Source organism: Anser cygnoides, chromosome 27, assembly GCF_040182565.1.
Source record: "Anser cygnoides isolate HZ-2024a breed goose chromosome 27, Taihu_goose_T2T_genome, whole genome shotgun sequence".
NCBI lineage: Eukaryota > Metazoa > Chordata > Aves > Anseriformes > Anatidae > Anser > Anser cygnoides.
Genome location: NC_089899.1, coordinates 2,803,539 through 2,816,423, shown reverse-complemented (window position 1 = coordinate 2,816,423; position 12,885 = coordinate 2,803,539).

Below are 12,885 nucleotides of genomic sequence, written 5' to 3'. Positions count from 1 at the left end.
TTTCATATCTGCAGAGCAAAAGCTATAAAATGTTGATGAATCTTGTTAGCTTCCAAGCCTAAAAACGGCTTGGTGTGCTCCAGCACAGCTCTGGCGCACGCTCGGTGCGAGCGCGGGCGCTTCGGATCAGGCGGGGGCATCCTTTTGCCCGGTGCTGACAGCGGCTTGTTAAGTGCAGGAAGCAATCTGTTGGGGAAAAATGCTGATATTCTCCAGTTTTGTCTCCAGCAGGGACATTCGCATCTGCAGCACGTGGAAGGATTTTTCACCCAGCTGCTTGGTGGGGCTGGAGTTCGCCCTCTGCTCCACAGGGGGATAAATCCAGGCTTTTTTTGGTGGCCAGGCTCACACCCTCGCTGGGGTTCGGCTTCCCCCCATCCAGCCCACGTGAAGCCGTGCTGCTGTGGGTACCTTCCCGGGAGACTTCCTGAACAGTGCCTGGCTGCACAGGGGTGATGGGGGAAGAGGGGAGAAACCACGGCTGGAATTTCCCCTCCTTGTACTAAAATTTTCCCCTTTTGAAATGGAGAAGGCTGGTGAGGGGGCACTTTGCAGCCGGGCTGGACCTCCCATGGGCCTTCTGCTCCCCACCTGTGAGCTATCCCCCTTCTTCTCCCACCTCCAGCTGCTAACCAAGGTTTTATCCTCACTTGCGTGCTCTCCCTGGCTTCGATCCCCTACCAGATCCACCTCTCCCAGCCCGACGCAGCAGGATCCCTGCAACGAGGGCTGACCCCCCCATCGCACACAACCCTGCCTTTCCCTGCTGCACCCCAAAGTCCTGCTCAGCACCGACCACCCCTGTCCCACATCCCCCGTGCTCAGGACCACCACCAAACCCCCCCCAGGCAGTTCAGCAGGAGCGGGAGCCTCCTGCATCGCTGCTGTCGTAATCGCTCCTCCCCGGCCGGAGCAGGCAGCAGAGGCTTTTTGTGTGGATGAAACTAGCGCAGAACGGGTGGCAATAGCACGGATTAGTCATTAGTCATTTCACCTTCTTCTGGAGAGGCTGAAGCACTGCCGTCAACTGGGAGCTGACTCACTCCGGCACCGCTGCTCCGAGCCCCCCGTGCCAGCGGGGCTGCGTCGTTGGGTGCCACTCAGCCCCCCCTTGCTTTTGGTTCTGTCCCTGTAAGACAAACGGGCTCGTAACACCCAACAAACCATGCCCAAGCGTCTCGGTGTGGCAAGACGCAACCCTTGCAAGGAAACTGGAAGCGATGGCAATGCCGCAGCCTGAAACCCAGAGGTGTGCACGTATCTCCTGCAGGACCTAGCAGGGAAACGGCCCCTCCAGCGTGATCCTATGGGTAAAAAATCTGGGTCTGTCCCAGATTCCACGTGCCCATTTGAGTGTGCATCCAGGAATCGCTGTGCTTGGGGCAGGGAGAGAAACTTTTGTTTGGACTGCATTAAATTATCCAGACCATAAAATAGGGAACAGTCTGCTAAGGCTGAATGAAATGTGCCGTGTGGGACTCCGGTGATCTCGGTGCTGAACAAATGAGGTCTTAATGCTCTGCCTGCCCTTCAGGTGGGAGATGATAAATTATGGTCCGTCCTTCCTTCCTTCCTTCCTTCCTTCCTTCCTTCCTTCCTTCCTTCCTTCCTTCCTTCCTTCCTTCCTTCCTTCCTTCCTTCCTTCCTTCCTTCCTTCCTTCCTTCCTTCCTTCCTTCCTTCCTTCCTTCCTTCCTTCCTTTTTCCCCCCTTCCTTCCCCCCTTCCTTTTCCCATCCTTCAGGGAGCAAGAGCTCGGCTCCCAGGCCCCAGGGACCTGCAGGGAGCGCAGGGAGGACCAAGCTCCTTCCAAACATCTCCATCCTAGCAGGATTTCTCACTCTCCCCGTCCACGTTTCTCCCCGAAGCTCCACCGCACATGGGGGAAGCGGAGTTTAAATGGGAATTTCTGTCTTTTATTTGCCTGCCAGAGCGGGTGGGCGGGAGTGCGAGGCGGTTGGGAAGGATGTTTCCCTTTTGCTTTGCAGTCTCATTGGGCAGCTATATTTAGGCCAGCTTCTAATTTTCTCGGCTTAATTAATGAGCTGAAGTTTTCACTCACAGGCACTCGAACAGCTTGGGAAGTTCAGCGGGGCACCGGGCAGGCAAAAACGCCGGTCTGCCCTGCGGGTGCCGGCAGCGACCTGCAGATATCCCTGCGGGAAGCGTCTCTGCGGGCTCACCAGGTGGGTGACGGGGGCACGCCAGCACCAGCCCTCAGCACCCTGTCTCCAGGGGCAGGGACATGCTGCCTATGCTCAGCACCCTTGGGTGATGTTCCCACAACGTGCCAGCGTGGGTGCGTATGTGCTCTCACTACACATTGGAGCCTAGAGGGTTTATTTTTATTTTTTCTTATTTTCCCAAACTCCGTCCCGCCGCACGCACCCTGCGCTGGGTACAAGCAGTCCCAGTTCACCCGGACACGCAGCCCGTGGTCATTGCTCTAATCACAGAAAAAGGTTTCCGAGGCTGTAAATCCTTCAGGTTCCGTGCCCCTTCCCAGCCTCAGGTTGCCACCTGGCCGCCTTCCACACGGCTTGGCTGATTTTCCTTCGGATGTGCCAGGCGCTCCTGGAGCAACTCCCAGCGCGCCTCGGCCGCTCGTCCCCGTTCCCTGGGGGGCTCTTGGGTGTCTGATGAAGGTGCCATCCCACCCCGCTGCCAAGCTCACAGGGGGCTCAGGGACATGGGTGCGGGTCCTGGCTCATCCTTGGGGTCACCTGGATGAACCGGGAGCAGGAGCGGGACGGGGACCTGGAGCAGCTGCTGCGGCTGAAGGCAGAGCCCTCCCTGCCGCCTGCCCTGGCCTTCGCTGCTTTTATTTCTTTTTCTTTTTCCCAGCTGAGCTTTCCCAAGCTGCCTCCGGTACCCGTGGGCTTGGTGCCGTGGAGCCGCCGCCTGCTCCCCGCCGCAGACCTGCCTGATGAGGTCTGGCAGATGCACGTGCATCCGTCCAGATGTGTTACCGCTGAGCGGGCTCGCGCCTGCCAGATGTGCCCCCGCGCCCCCCCAGCACCCCGCTCCTCCTGCTTGCGGCACGGCGGAGGGGAGACGTGGGTGCTGCCCCTCGCACCCCGCATTCCTCACTCCCCCCCCCCCGGGACAGTCGTCGCCTCCTGGTGCACATCTCGGCCCCAAAATACGGGACAGAGGCAGCTGCAATTTCTCACAGAGCTGCTTGAGGGCAGGTACTGGTGGTCTGGCCTCTCGCACAGTACATGGAGTGCCTCCAGGGGAAAACTGAGCTAAGAAGGAAGGAAAATCTAGCTTTTTACTTTTTATTTTTTTTCTGTATCCACCTTCCCTGGTGTCAACTAACAATAAACGCCGCATTTCGAGCTTGCTCTCCTCCGAGCCCCAATCAGGCCCTCATTCTTCCCCAGCACCTACGCGTGGTCAGTGGCACCAGCGCAAAATAAGCACGGAGAGCTGCTGCCGGGCTGAGGACGGTGGCACCGGCCCCCGATGCAGAGCCGTGCCTTGCCGGCTGGGCTTGGTGGCCACGGGACCGGCAGCCCCATGGCTGGGGAGAGCGTGGCAGGTGGGGGGCGCGTGGGGATGGAGATGGGAGAGGAGCAATGGGGCTGTGCACGGGAGGGAAAAATTACGGGAGAGAACAGAAACAGCACAAAATGGTGTTTTTTTGCGTGACGGGGCTCCGTGGCACACATCTCCCCAGGTCCCCGTGTAAACGCGCTCCTCCGCTTAAAGACTGGCACCACCTTAAAATAGATGTAGCTTAAAATAACACCTTGCTTAAAGCCCGGCAGATGTGTAGGTTTTCTTCAGCAATGAAGAGGGGTTTTTTTGTTTCCAGCGAGAACCTATTCAGCTAGGAACAGGGAGAGGGAGGAGATGGCACCGGAGCTACAAAGCCCCCAGTACAAAGATGTTCCCGGCTCCCACCGCCCCATTTCTAACCCTGTGCTGGGTTTTGGGAGGGTGGCAGGGGTGATGCTGCACCCCAAAACCTGCAGTCGGGGGACCCCCGGTGCCCTGCATGCTGGGTGGGCAGGGGCTGTGGCTGCCTGGCTGTTTTGCATAGAAATCACGCGGTTTTGGTGGGCAAGGAGGGCACTTCTGGCACGCCAGGTGCTATAGCAACCGGGCGATGGAGCTGGGAAGAGGGGGGAATAAATAAAATAAAAGCATCGGCGGAAAGCAGAGCGGTGGTAGAAGGAGGAGAAGCTGTGGCAGTGCTGAAGCTTCCAGGAGGCTTTTAGGTCTCAGATTTTAAATGGAAATCCCAAAGAGCAGCTATGGGGTGAACTAACCAGGCCGATTCCCCCAGGGGCTCCTGCACCCCCCCAGCCCAGCGTCTTCCCCCTTGGGGTCCTCTCCTCCCTCCCCCCCCAAAGCCGTGGGCACCCACCGTCCCCAGCCTCCATCCAGCCTTGCTCAGGACCCTGGTTTTGGGGTGCCTGGTCCTGCAGCATCCTCAGGAGGGGAAAAATCCTACCCCTGGTTGCTGCAGAAGGGATCGAGTATCGGAGCCCTGAGACAGAGCCGAGGCCACGGGACGGAGCTTTGCTGCTTGCAGGGAAAGCGACTTTTTTATTAGAGGTCTCCACATCGCGTTTGATTTTATTTTTCCCTCCCCTCTCCCCGGCCCTTTCCCCACTGCCACGTTTTGGCAGGATTAATTTGAGATAAAGTTAGCCTGAGTGACGGCCTTTGCTTTTGTGTTCTCCTTGTCTATTTTCCGCCTCGCTAAACCTAGAAAAACTCCAGAGAAATTCTCCGGCTCCCAGCCTTGCCAGGGGGCCCGGCTCAGCCGACACTCATCTGCCGTCTCCGCGTTCAACCGCGGGAGGAAAAACCTTCTGACAAGGGTTATTTTTATTTCTAATGAAAAGCGAAGCCTGCTGTGCACAGGTGGAGTGGGACGGATGACAGGCGCTGAGGTGCGCACGTCAAAATGATTGAGGGCTCACATTTCCCAAGGGGAGCCTTTTTTTTTTGGGGGGGGGGGGGGTGGTGGTGAGATCCCCCCAAGCCCCAGGCAGGAGGTGGGTCTTGTTCGGCTGCTTTGCAGCCTGATCGTCGAGACAGAAAATATTGCATTTTCGGTTAGATTGGGTCGGGGTGGGAGTGGAGGTGTGTACAGGATTGTGGCGGCTGAAAATATTGCATTTTTGGTTAGATTGGGTCAGGGGGGAATGGGATTGTGCCGGCCGGCATCGCTCCACGGGTGCAAGCTGGGCTTTTGGGATGTGATTTGGGGACCCCTGCTCTGCCCCAGCTGCTCCACATTGCACGGGGGTAAATAGGGGGTTGGTGCCGGGGGGTGGCACCGGCTGAGCCGTACCCAGTGCCCGCACGCTCGCCAGGCACCCATCGCCCGAGTTCAGCCCGCTGTTGATCTCGTTATTACTTTCTGAGCACTCACTTCTGGACTTGCAGTAATTATTTCTCCAGCAGGGCGGAGGTTATTGGGATAACCGCTGCCGTTGTTCGCCCAGATTATTTTGGGATTGGGAAAGGCAGAGACGAGGCGGTGCTGGGGAGGCGGCGAGGTGCTGGAGGGGCAGGTGGCCGGCAGAAAACCCTTCCCAGCTCCCTCCCAGGTCAGGGGGATGCCGGGGGTGCTGTGCCCTTATGCTGGGGTTGGTGCAGTTTTGGTGGGGTTCGGGTTCTTTGGTCTTTAGCGGGCATCCCCAGCACTGCCTGGCTGCAGCCGTGGGAGGAGACGGGATCTGTGTGCTCCAGGATCCGATCCCCTGGGTGCTGACAGCCGATGGGTTCATGCAATAACCACGGAGAGCAGAGCCCCCGTTCGGACCCAGCCACCCCAGAGCAGCCCCTGTGAGCCCACAGCCCCGTGCAGCTGAGCTCCTGCCTCCTTCCACGCCCCACAAAAGGTTTTGCAGCTCCAAATTTCCAGCGTTGCCCCGGGGCAGCCCCGGCGTGGGAGCCGGAGCGTGCTTGTTGACACTCTCCCACCTCCGAGCCACATTATGCAGCTCCAGTAAATGCCCTTTCCATCTTGCTCTGATCATTAGCCGAGAGTATTCCGCTCCAGAGCTTTGCTATAATGAAAGGCACTGAACTTCGGGATCTCAATTAACTATAGCAAACGCTCTAGATCCTAGGAAAATACTTTGCTCAAATTATATTGCAATAATAATATGTACGTCCATTTACTCCTCTGGAGCGGAGCGGGCATGCGCCATGTATCTCAATTTTGTTCCTCTCTCATGTCATTAGCCTGCTACGTACATCTCTTTCCTGCCCAATGCACAGAGTCATTCCTAATTCCTGGGCTCCTCAGCCAGCTCACAGAACAAAATCGAACCCTAATGCCGCGTGGCACTCCGCCTCTGTCTGATAAATAAATTCCAGCTCTTAATGAATGATACCAAGTCATTATAATTAATAAACAGATGCGGGCGCCTGGTCCTTTGGCTGCTAACTCCATTATTTGCAAAGCCATCGCTCCGGCAGCTGAGGTCTCTGTACCCAGCAGGTCCTGCTCCAGGTTTGGGAGGTAAATCGGGGAGGGGGCAGAAGCAGCGAGATCTGCAGCCTCGAGAGGAGCAAATACATCTTGTGGCGTGGCAAGGCAGCGATGGGGAGGGATCTGAGCACCCATACGGCCCCCACCACGCCGTCAGCCCCCTCCGAGCAAGGGGTGCGTGGCTCACACACCCCGGAGGCGGTGCTGCTTTGCCCATCCCTGCATTATGCAGCCTCTCCCCTCTCGCCTGGCCGCCGAACGCTGCTGCCTTCCCAATCTCGCCCAGCCTGCAGGAGCCTAATAAAACAAGTCCACACGTTACAAAATCAATTTCCTCTCTATTAATTTTGGTCTCTTAAGATTTATCATCGTCTTTCATCACCAGATCAAAAGCAATTGGCAAAGTCTCAAATAACCTTTTAATTCTGAGCTGGGAGCCAAGATCCAGAACCACGGGGCCGTGTCCTCCAGGGTGGCACTGCCCAGCACCCGAGCAGGATGGGGTCTGGTACCCGAGCCCCCCACATCCCTCCCTGTCCTCCCCGCAGTGAGTTGCAGCCGGGCTCGTGGCTGGAGCGGGACGGCGTATCGTGGCGGAATTAATTACACTTCTTCCTCTGCCTTCAATCGAAGCCCACACTTTGATATTTATGCTCCCAGTTGTGGGCTGCGGCCTTGATTCATTAAGGTTTGCATAGTAATTGTTTTCTTCTAATGATCTCGGAGGATGGCACTGTGGGGAGGTGGTGTCCTGCACCCCTGCGCCGGCAGGATGGAGCCCGTCACCGAGCGGCATCGCCACCGCTAGGCATCGCGCCCCTGGCTGGGGGCGAAATAGGGCTGAAATGGAGCTGAAATGTGCTGAAGTGGGCTGAAATAGGGCTGAAATGTGCTGAAGTGGGCTAAAATGTGCTGAAACACGGCTGAAGTGGGGCTGAAGCGGGCCAAAATGGGCATGAAATGGGCTGAAATGAAGCTGAAGTCTTCTGCGTTCCCTTCCCCCAGCTCTTTGCCCCACCCAGGATGGATGGAGGGGTCCATCCATGTCTGCTGTGAGGGCTCAGAGGCATGACTTCCAGCTATTTTTGCTTTTGTAGCCGTTTTTCATGTTAAAACTGATTTTTTCCACTGGACAAACCTGCTTGCAACGCATTTCTTGAACTGCACATTTTGTTTTGATGGACAGAACTAGCCTGAAATGATCTAAACTTCCTTTCTGGTGCTTAGAAAGTAAAACTCCCTTGTTTCTATGGCTCGAGTTGAGAAAAAAAATAATGTGCAAAGCGGCATCAAAGACAGGAACCATTTCAAAATCGCGGAAATATCTGATATTACTGAAATCCTCCGCTAGCACTGCCCTTTCCCCTCTGCTTGGCTGTGCTGTGCCGACTCACCCTGGCTCTCAACCTTTTACGATGTCTCCCTTTCCCCTTGGTTCATGTTTAAGGGGTCCTAGGCCAGGGCTGGGAGAAGAAAATTCCCTTGTGTGTGTGTGGGGGGGGGAAATAATAAAGAAGAAAATCTCCCTTCCTTGCTCATAAGCAGACCTCGAGCCTCATGGCACGTGGTGAGAGCCCGGGGAGCTGCCACTGCCTCCCGGGAGGCTCGGAGCAGCGCGGTGCCTGGCTCCCGGCCCAGATTTGATGGCTTCGCTCCCCGCTCCTCCCGCTCCTCATTAGATTTGTATATTTGATGATCATTTAACATTCATGCGGCGGCTGCGGCTCGGCGGAGAGCAGCAACTCATCAGTGCTGAGCTCTGCTGCACGCCCGCTGAACGGCCGGTTTCTGCCCCAAAACACGGCCAGGACAGGTTTGCCGAGCACCTCGGCTCCTCCCGACCATGGCAAAGGCGACTGGGGCCAGCCTGCCACGTCTCTTAAATTGCCCGTGAAGATCTCATTGCTCACAGCCCTCTAGAGCGAGATTAGATACGTGCTGCTTGCCACTATCTGATCTGGGCTACGTTCTTTCCTCCTGTTTATTTATTTATTTATTATTATTATTATTATTACTGTTTTTTACAGGAGGGCCAGCTCTCTCTGGGAGCCTGGCAGAGTGACTCTCAGGCTGCAATTTATCCCTGACTATTGATCCCAGCTCCAGCCCCACCACAGCACCGGAGCCACATCTGGTTCCAAGTCAGGAAACGCAGGGAGAAACCTAGCAGAGAGCAAAAGCAGAGCACACCGCAGACAACCCCTGGGCTGCTGACAGAGGAGGATGTGATGCACATCCCCGCCTGCTTGGTGCAAACATGTGGACCCAGGCGCTCCTGTAATTTGCAATTTTTCCTTTTTGCCCCGCTCAGCACTGAGCAAGGTGTGGTGTGGCTGCAGCTGGGAGTGCGGGTACATCTCGGCCCCATGCAGCCGGGTTTCTCTGCCCGTGCCCCATGTGCAAAAGCATCAGAGAAGCAGATTGCCCTTTTGCATTTGGAAAAGGCACTTATTTTGGTGTTGTTATTTATTTTTCACGCGCTGGATCCAGGCAGTCTGCAGCGACATGACCACGGGGAGGGAAGCGGAGACCGTGAACCAAGCAGATCTCCTGGGGGCTGCTCGAGGAGGGAGCTGCTGCTGTAAATGCGCCTGGGGCTTGATGGCTTTGCCCACGAGATGTGACGTCTCATGGTGAAGCCAGGATCCTGCTGCCGATGTGCTGCAGCAGGAGCAGGGCTCAGGGCCGGCCCCATGCAGCATCACGTCAGCCCTTCCCTCAGCACTCTTGGAGCTACACACACACGAATATTGCCACTTCTTTGCCCCTAAATCTCCAGAAAATAAGGGCTGGCTTTCAGACCAGGCAGCTCTGCCATGCTACAGCCAAATCAGACAGTTGTTCTTTGATGTATGGGGACGAGCAGCCGATATCTGCACCCAGCAGCACTCCCCGTTGGAGCCTCCTGTGTAATTAAAACACCGGCTGGAGCGGGGGACTGGGGCTGCTGGGGGGAGCACAGCAAACTGGGGATGGGGATATTTGTTGCTTCCACAGCTTGGCCTGTGCTCTGGGCTAGTGAAAAGAAATTAAGATAAAAGCAAGGGGAAAAGGGGCGTGTGGGGTAGCTTGGTTTTGCGTGTGTGGCTGCAGGGAGCCAGCTGAGCACTGCCCGGGCCTGGGGGATGGAAGGAGGCTGGGAGTAAATGACTGCACAGCTCCGAAGCGACAGGAGCAGAGCGTTTAAATCCAAAGCAAAGGTTAATGATATCCTGACTGTGCCAGAGGATCCGCAGCTTCTCCTTCTCACTGATCCAGAGTGGGAAATTGTAGCCGAGTGACAGCCCCGAGAGCTGGAGGCGGCGGGGACAGGGCCGGGCCGGGCCGCGCTAGGCCGGGGACAGCAGCAGCGTTTCAGCTGATAAACCAAGAGGTTACGTGCGGATGACAGATGTTTATTTGTCTACTTTTATGATCGAAGGGAAGTAATTGTGTTGGCTTGGCAGGTTGAATGGCAATCATTTGTAAGGTACGCGCTCCTCCTGTTGGGCAGAGTGCGGGGACAGGGTCAGGGCAGGGCTTGGCTTCGCGTGTGGCTGCGGAAGAAAGGTGGTGCTGATAATGGTGACCATAGTAATAATAAAGGTGTTTTTCCCTTGTCTCTGCACTTCCAACCTGCCTTGCAGACGATTTGCTCTCTCACGGTCGGCGATGGAGATCTGACCGTGGGGATTTCCTAATGGGGGGAGATCAAATGGCGTGGCGAAGAGCACCCAGCTCCCCGCGGCAGCTGCCAGGAGGGTGCTGGCCCCTCTCTCTTCCGCACCCCTGAGCATCTTCTGCGACTCCAGCAGCCTCCAGAGCACCACCGGGATGCAGGCAGAAGACTTTGGGGCTGGCAGTTTCCATAGGAAGGCAGCTTGTGCTGCTGTCCCCTTCCTGCTGCCAGGTGAGCTGTGTATCCTTCCTTGCCTGCCTGCTTGGGAATAGCTGGCACATAGTGGGCGCTGGGGCACCGAGAGATGGCACGAAAAAAGAAATGTGCCTGGGAGAGCCATACCTGCCTGAGGTCACTGCAGTGGGCCCCCCTCTGGCCCCTGCCTTCCCCCGAGTGCCATCGGGACCGAACGCTGGGGTCTGCGCCTGTGGCAGCCGTCAGAGTGGTCCCAGTCCAGAGGGACACTAAAATGCTCCCCTTGCAGGCACCACCAGGACCAGACCCTAAATCCCAAATTAAGGGTGACCGAAGTTTGGTTCAGTGTTACAAGGAGCCACTCTGGCTCCCTTGGCACAAGCCCTTTCCAGTCCCCCGCTGGTTTTCCCCAGGCAGCCTCCTGCTCTGCTTTCCCCCCTCATTAGATCCACGCACGGAGCACTTTGCAACTTCTTAAGCAATTCCCAGCGAGCGTCCTGTGGGACTCGAGCAGAAATGCCTCTGCTTTGAAGGACCCACACCAAAGCCTGTATCCGAGCTTTGAACCTACCGTGTGTTGTCGCCTGGAATAATTCATGTTAAACATTTGCTTGGAGCTCCCCTTGCTGCGGGGTTGTGCTGGAGCACAGGGAAAAGCAGCTTCAGGGTGGGTTTGGGGTGCCCATAGGTCCTGCAGAGCCCTGGGGGATCTCATGGGGTGGGGGCACAGCTGTTAGCAGGGGGCTCCTCAGCTGGGTGGGAATATTGTCCTAGGAAAAGGGATGGAGAGGACACATCCTGCACATGCCAGGGAGCTGCTGCTCTCTCTGCCATCAATGGTACCATGCACTTTGCTTCACGTGTGTGTGGATTTATCATCAAAAAACTGATGCTTAGAAAAGTTGAGTGTAAATTTAGAGGGAAAACAAAACTATGGCTTTGAGCAAACACCTCATCCATGCTTTATGTTCCCGGGGAGCAAAGGAGCACATTATTTCTCCTCCTCTTGCCTCTTTAGAAATAAAAGCAAACAGGCAGCGAAAGCGATGGGAGTTAGCGTGTGATTTAGGGACACGCTGGTCCCACCTCGCAGGGAAGGAGGAGGGAGGTGGGGACAGAGCTCAGAGAGCAAAGGTGCAAGGTGGATGTTTGTTAACGCAGAAATCCCAACCCACACTGGATTTAGGAACTCCCTGGATGAGAGCCCCAGAGCGATGCGGGATGGGGAGAGCCACCCCCAAAACTCATAGCACAGGGTGCTGCCACCCTTGTGCTGCCCGGGGCTTCCCGGGGGGTTTCAGCTAGTGGAAGGGTGTTTTCCAGCAGGGCTTTTCTCACCCAAACTCTTCCCTAAGCAGCCCCTTCCCCTCGCACCCCTGTGGCAGACAGCTCTCTTTTGGCCAATGCAAAAAAAAAAAAATTGATACCTGATTACAAAAATTAATAATAATATATATATTAAAAAAAAAAAAACTCGAAGAAGCAGCAGAGGAAACACTTTGATTGTTATTTAAATCTTAATTAACCAACCCAGCAGGATCCGTACCACCCCAGCAGGATCTGCACCCAAGGGTGCTGTGCAGCCCAGCCTTGTCCCGCTCGCCGCGAGGATGCAAAACGAGCTCGGAAAGTCCAAAGCGAGGGATGAGGCATCCGTCTGCCTGCTGCATTTCTGAGAAAACAATCATTTTGGCAGATAAAAACACAGTCGCAGAGCTGTACCGAGTGCCTACTGCCAGTCGTGGGGCTGGGGGGAAAAAAATAAAAAAGCAGCAGAAGCAGAGGAAGAAGAATTCAATATTTCTATTTGTTCTTATCCAAATAAATTGAGATGTATTTGTGGAAGTGTCAGAGAAGCCCGCAGGAATGAAACTATAAAATAACACAGCTGCTTCATGAGTCTATGACAGACAGCATAGATTAATGTACCGGCGTTTTTATGGTCTGTTAACAACTGATATGGGTTTTAAATATATTATCTCCCATTGTATTGTCTGTCATTTTAAAAACTGCTCATGTCTATTGTGTTTGCTTTTAAGAGGTGCTTATGGAACAATCAGCCAGTCGCTTCCCAATCTCTCCTCTTTTTTCCTTCCTAGATATATCATCGTCTCTCTTTTTTTTTCTCTCTCTTTTTTTTCCCCTCGATAGGTTTTCCCCAGCACTTTCATGGGCAATTTATTCCAGAACCTATCGAAGCCCCCTCGTGTTCCTTAATTCCAGGCGCTTTAAAAAAAAGCTCTTCCACCTTCGCACCTGCTTATCTCTGAGACGTGAGGGGCAGGGGCGAGGGGTCGGGACGGAGCAGGGCTGGGAGAAAGCAGCTGGAGGGGCACGGAGGTGGGAGGTGGGGGCTGGTGATTCCCTGGCCGTGCTGTGGCCATATCCAGGCCTCTGGGGATCCCCGTGGCTGAGCGTGAGGAAGAGGAGCTGGGGGTGAGGTCTGGAGGAGCAAAGGACCAGGATGTGGTGCTGAGGAAGGTTTGCAGGGTTTTGAGGTGCGGCGACCCCCCTTGACAGCCAAGTGGGATTTGGGTTTTCTCCTCGGCTGGGACAAGGGAGGGCAGGGCCCTGT